Consider the following 7,084-nt stretch of genomic DNA (forward strand, 5'->3'; position numbering starts at 1 on the left):
CATCTTTCTTCTCTTAAATAGGAGCCACATTCTTTTCCTTTCTTGGGCTGACTATGCAGGACTACAGGGGACGTAATCTGACAGCTGGGAGGACCCTGCATGAGTGAATGACACCATTTCAATACAGAACCTTACAAGGGCACCTGAAGGTTCACTGATTCAGTAAAACCAAAGAGTTTTCAATGAAACTTGGTTGAAGGCTCAAACGCTCATAGTGTGGGAAACAAGTAGGAGGAACTTACCCTCCTGCTAGCTGACACCAACCCAGACTTAGTGGGGCTCACAGAAATGTGGTGAGACCCAAAGCACAACTGGGTGGTGACTATCAAGGGCTATAGGCTGTACAGGAGGGATAGGACAGGGAGGAAAGGCGGGGGTGTGGCGCTTTATGTCAAGGAGGAATACACATCCTCAACAAGTAGCACAAGGTCAGAGGAGGGGCACACTGAAGTTAGAATACAAGGAAGTTGAGGGGAAAGGGACTTAATGGTGGGGGTCTACTACAGAACTCCCAACCAAGGGGAAGAGATAGACTGGGAATTCTTAAGTCAGCTCATGGAGGTAGTTAAGTCAAAGGACGTGGTCATCATGGGTGACCTGAACTTTCCAAATATCTGCTGGGAAGAGCAGTCAGCTAGGTCCGACCGCTCACGTAGGTTCCTAGCCAAGATACAGGACCTCCATCTAACCCAGGAGGTGCACAGCCCCACCAAGGGAGACACCTTGTTGGACCTGGTCCTGGCCACGGGCAACAATCTGGCAAGGAGTCTGCAGGTGCTCGACCCCCTGGGTGACAGTGATCATCACCTGCTGGAATTCACCATCCAGCGCAGGTGGCAAAGGCCTGCAGCAAGGCAGCAGCCCTGGACTTCAGGAGGGTGGACTTCAATGAGCTAAGGAGAATAGTTGGGGAGGCACTGAGGTCCTGGAGGGGAGTGGAGTCAGGTGTCCAAGAAGAGTGGTCGTTCCTTAAGGAGACGATCCTCCAAGCCCAAAGGGAGGTACTCCCAACACGGATCAAAGAGGGTAGGAGGGTGCAAAAGCCCCCAGGTTCAGGTCCTGTAGCCTCTCATAGGGCCTGCCCTGCTGTCCCCAGATCATGCGAGTGGCCCTCCTCTGGACCCTCTTGATGCTAGCCATATCCCTCCTAAAGTGCGGTGCCCAGAACTGGACACAGTACTCCAACTGTGGCCTGACCAGTGTCGCATAGAGGGGGAGGATCACCTCCTTGGACCTGCTCAAGATGCATCTGTGGATGCATGACAAAGTGCGGTTGGCCTTACTGATTGTGTCCTCACATTGGCGGCCCATGTTCATTTTGGAATCGGTAATGACTCCAAGATCTCTTTCTGCCACTGTGCTTTTGAGAAGGGAGTTCCCCAACCTGTAGGTATGCTGCTGGTTCCTACTGCCCAAGTGCAGTACCCTGCACCCTCAGAAGCATCTACATGGCTGTTATGGCTCAGTAAACTTACCTAATATGGAAAACAGAAAAATGGGGTGGCAAGATCCTTCTGCTGGAACTAGTTTAATAAATGAAAAACAGATACCTTTTACAACATTTCTTAAAGGCTGCAAGTCTGGTAAAAATGTAATGATCCAAAGGGCCCCTTCTTCATGTGCTGGACTCATCATGGTGAGGGTTGCCTGCAACTTAATGTTGGCACTTATCCCCATGCTGCCCAGGACGTGTTTGCTGGTTTAAGTTGTTTCATATCAGATTTGAGACTTTTGTGTAGCTAGTTTATTTCCTTTCAAAATACAGCCTTACTTTACAACCACCAGCACAGAAATATTCAGAAATATTCAAACATATTCAAAGGAAAAGAAAAGGCTTTCCATTCGTTAAGAAGGTATTCTACAGATTTTGAGTAACTTTGATTCCTGGTCACTGAGTTTTGGAAAGGAAGTTACTAGGAGTTAGAAGAAATGAAACCTGATGGGTGCATCTACACCTTCATTAATGCACAGTAGTTACTGCACATTTAGTTTAGTACTTGCTTAATGAAGCACTAACTGAATGAGCAGTAACTACAGTTACTGGGCAGTAGCGCTGGCGCACTTTTTTGTGACATTTACTGCACAGTAGCCTAGTAGCACTGTGCAGTAGCATAGTAGCACGGTTTTTGACCAGCACGCTACTGAACAGCGTTATTAGGCTACTGTGTAGTAAGCATCTTGTGTATACATGCCCAATGTTGCTTAGAGTAGGTGAATTTTTCAAAAGCCCTTAGGTGCTACTGCTTTTCAATAAGATGCAGGCATTAAAGCATCTAGACCTCACCCGCTGGATGTTTTAGCCACTGTGGGCTGAAGTTACTCAGCTACCTTTCCAAAAGAGATGTTCCAAATCTTTGCCCATTGTTGCCCTTTTTGGCCACATCCAGAAGACCGTGGCTGTGCGGTATGTGGTACTGCAAACATGTCTGCGGCACCACATACTGCACATTCAGATGTTCTCTATGATGAAAAGGAATGCTGCCCATGTGTGCGCTGCTCCACCTTTTTTTCCCCATAGGTTCTGTTGACCCTTAGATATCCAGGGATCAAAAAAACCCATGGAAAAAAAGCAGAACAGTGCATGCACAGGCAGCATGTGCTGCTCACAAGCAGAGCCAGGCTGCCCGGAGCGACACTGCAGCTGCTAGCCAGGCTCTGTGTGGCAGAATCACTACTGCTGCAGCCCCAGAACCCCAGGAAAGGCTGCTGAGGCAAGCCCAGTGCTGGGCCCAGCCTCCCCTACCCCACCCAGGCTAACTTGCCACACACCAAAGCGCAAGTGGCACAGGCGTTCCCCAAGGACAAGTAGTGGCTTCCCAGGGAGCCAAGCATCCATGCTCATGTGCACATGGCCTTTGAGATTCAAAAAATGATAAAAGAAGCCTCTTGCTGCCAGATTTTCCCAAATGCGTTCAGTACCCACAAGGAGAGACTTGAGCCAGCACAGCCTTCAAAGGTCCCACAGTGGCTGAGGCTACAGACTGCACTGAACCAGTGACCCAGAGCTGAAATGTTTTGCAGTCCATCACCATTCCCCTAAGGTCACCAGCCCTCAGGCAGCAGAGGTTTTCCTTCCCTTGCAAGAGTGGCACTTCCTCTGGAGACTGCAAATGGATGAGCAGGAAGCAGAGGGGTGCTCTCAGGCTCTTCCTCTTTCCTCAGAATGGAGTTAGCAGCCAGACCCTGGGAAATGGGCCCTGCAAGGGGGGGCTGAGAGCGAGAGTGCCTGCGTGCATGCATATGTTTGTGTGTGTTTCAACCGCCCTACAATCAGAGCCTATTGTTTCAGAGGGCAGCCTGGGAATGTTTGCTTGTGGAAAATGTATCCAACTTGGCACTGGCAATCCAGAAGCCCAGGGAACTGGTTCCTGTCGCCTTCCTGAGTAGCAGAATCTGCCCCAGCCATGATAGCCACAGGATCATTTTTTCAACACTGACTCCTAGGAAAATCCTGGCAGACGCAAGACTTTTCTGTCTCTCAAGATTAAAGCAAATCAGGCTTCCAGCTTGCATTCCCGGTATGCAAGCGGGCAGTGCTTAAATCAGTGGGAGCCGTTAGGAGGAAGCATGTTGCTGATTGACAAGGATTGGTGAATCGACCTGCTTTCTGACACTCTAGTAGCTGTCTGAGTGATCCCAGTCCTGGCATTAATGCATCTTTCTCTCAGTGCCTCTGTGAGGAAAGGAAGAAGATGGGATGTGGAGGGAGGAAAGCAGCAGAGGGAGAATGTTAAAGGCTTATAGACAGCAAGCTCTCCTGAAATCTGGGTCAGATCAATTGAGGAGAGAAAAAGACTAGAGACTAGATTTGGGGGAGAATTTTTCTCCCCCTCTAGATTGCGGGGGGGAGACTAGGTTTTTTTCAATGGCATGGTAGCAGCGTTCAGTGAGACCTCCACTTAGACCTAGCAAAGATGGAGTTTAACCCCTGCCACTCTGGCTGCAGTGGAGTCTAATAGTGGCAAGCTGGGGTGATGGGCACAAACCTGATGGGTGACTGCAGTCCTGAAAATAGGACATGACACCCTGTTAACTATATACTCATTTTCCTGGCTAAGGAAAGAACCAAAGGCAGCTCCCTGGAGTCTTATACCAGTATTGTGTAACATAGAAATGTCTGGGCAGGGACATATGCAGAACTCTTGGCAGAGGTGATATCTTTTATTAGGCCAACTAAATAGTCACAAAAAACATTCTTTATGTGTAAGCTTTCAGGCTCACATACCTGTCCTCAGGCAAAGGAGAATGCACAGATTGTAACATTTCTTCCAGGTAGAAATGAAGATGCGTATTGCACAGGAGAATAGAAAGTTGCTATAGATTCCCCTGAAGTTTATTTTATGCAAATTAGGTTCAAATAAAAATTCAAGCAGTCTGGGCTGGGAACTCGCACACTGAGAATTCAAGTATCCAGTGAATGGATGTTCATGTTTGTGTTTCAAGGCTGTTACTTATTGGTGAAGGCTTCACTTTCCTGCCTAAGCAGTTTTCTCTCTCACTTTTTGCACACAAGAAAACACAAAGCCTCTTCCACTAGAACTGAGAACAGAAACCTGGTCTCTCCAGAAGCAACTCCAACCCATGGGCTGCAGAGAGGGATTTGCTCCAGTGAGCAGCCACACAGCATCGTTTTCTCAGTGTCACAAATAAGGCAGAGGCTGCAAGAATGTAAAGACACAAAGCACTGGGACTTGGGAGGCCTGAGTTCTGGGTGGACCCTGACACAGGTGCTTCCAGCAAAGGTCAAGGCACTTATCCAGAATCTTTGGAAAGATGATAGGTCCCAAATGCCATTCCTCACTCAGGAGGATTCCCCATGCAAGCACAGCCAAATCACTTTGGATGTCTGTGCTTCGGTTTCCAAACCCTTCCCCTTCCCCAGCCCCATTTTGGTTTGCCTATAACTGAGAAATTTCTGACTTAATAACCTCCTAAATCACATGCTGTTTGTGAGCCCAGGAGCCACAAGGCATGGAGGTTAAGGGCATATCAGTGGGGGACAAGCAGGGCAGATGCAGAAGTAGGACCCATTGCTGTACTCAGCATAGCTTATTTTTTGATTGTCAGGATGGACTGGACTCCCTCCTAGGAGAGGTGTCTCTGAATTAGGTATACAGCTGAGTTTTACAGCCCTTTCATACCCCACACAGCAATATCCTCACTGACTGTCCCCTTTCCACTGTAGGAGTGATCTCTCTCCAGAGCTGGAGGAGCAATGAGCACAGATGCGTACATTTTTATTTAAAGAAGAAAAATCACAGTTGGTGTTGGGGGAGTGAGTGGTGGGTGCCAGCTCTGGGCCCTGACTGCCCAGCCTCAAGGAACAACACACAATCTCAACTTCTGGGGCAACAAACACCCTCTGGAAAAAATCCTGTCATTTCATGGATCACTCTGTAACTGGCAACATGTGAATGCTTCTAATAGGCTCTGGTTTGGAACAAGAAATAAGCCCCCAGATCTGGAATGCAGCGGAGCAGACAGAGTTTGGGGCACAGAGGGGGGAAAATATGAAACACGTGTTAAAAATAGCACTCCTCCTCCTCCTACAGCAGACAGTCTACACCTCAGATAATAGGACATGTCACAAATTCTTTGGATTGCAATAAGCCTTTTGGTAGCTGTGACATCACATGCAGAAATATGTTCAGTGACACAGGCAGGACCCAGAGGATTTAAGAGGAACAGGGATTAAAAAAAGTTAAGTGTCAATATGCTAAGAGCCTAACCCTGTCTTGCCTCAGCTTGCATATGACACAGCTTAGCCAGCTAAACTGTTCAGCTCAGAGATCCGGGCTGGTATCAGCTTCCTTTCCTGCTTTCCAATTCATCCATAGAGACTGGGTCTATAAATGAGTACAGCAAGTACCACGGACAGATCATAGAACAAGCAAGTCTGCACTAGACCATGTGGGGAGGGTAAACAAAAACAATGTTAGAAATGAAGTAAATAAATTACTGGGTAGATTGCGAGGGGTTTCAGCGTTGCAGCTGTTAGGTGACAGCTGTGTATCTCCCATTAGTGATCACAGAGATCTCTAACAGTTTCATACCCAACCCCTGACACCCACCGTTTTGCAAAAAGAATAGCTGAACTGCTAAAGCTTTCTTTGCATAGGAATGTTTAGAAAGAGGTGTTGACAGCGTCACAATAATCTCCAGACTTGAGTAACTATTACACCCAATGGCAGAACATGTCCTGGAAGCAAAGAACAAATGTTTAGTAGGTTGTGTATACAGCTGTCAGCTTAATCATCTCCCCTGAATAAAGTAAAATGAAAAACAAAACAAACCACAAGTGTGTCTTTTAGCAAAAAATGTGATTCATCAGCAGAGTAATGAGGGCTAGCACCCACCAGAAGCAGAGCCAGGCCTAATATGGACAACAGAAATTCAGGAAAACAAGCAATCTCAATGCTTGAAAACTCAAAACAGGCCGTGTCCCGAGGCTAAAGAAACAGCATGAAGCATCCAAGGACAGAAAGCAGTCATGTGAAATAACAGACACTCAAGACCAATAACGCAGAGAACAGGAGAATTTCAGCATGACTGAATCTGTGCAGTGAGCAGGCAGTTAAACCATGCAGATGATATCAGCTTGAAATGCAATGCTAATTCAGATCTGACCCTTCTGATATATGCGACTGTATTGAATGTGCTCATTAGAATCTAAGCTAACTTTTGTTGTGCTGAATCTATTGGTGGCAATTAATGTCTAGCTTTACTTGATGTTCCAAATATACTCGGTGCTGGCTAACATGGTAGCACTCTTACCCATACCTTTCACTCGAGTGACTTTATTAATGGCTGCATTCAGACAAACACAAGAATCATGACCAGCACTACAGGGAATCAAGATGCCTTTTTGTTAAGTTAGTTTATGCAGCTGCCCAGGCATCATTCCACAGCACTCAAAGACACATTTTTTCATTGAAACTTTTCTATAGGGCTTTCAGATTTTTGGTTTCAGCAAGATTTCATAGTTTCATAGTTAGTAGGGTCAGAAGGGACCTGAGCAGATCATCAAGTCTGACCCCCTGCCATGGCAGGAAAGAGTACTGGGGTCAAACGACCCCAGCAAGGT

This window comes from Crocodylus porosus, unplaced genomic scaffold, assembly GCF_001723895.1.
Source record: "Crocodylus porosus isolate Cpor-Errol unplaced genomic scaffold, CroPor_comp1, whole genome shotgun sequence".
NCBI lineage: Eukaryota > Metazoa > Chordata > Crocodylia > Crocodylidae > Crocodylus > Crocodylus porosus.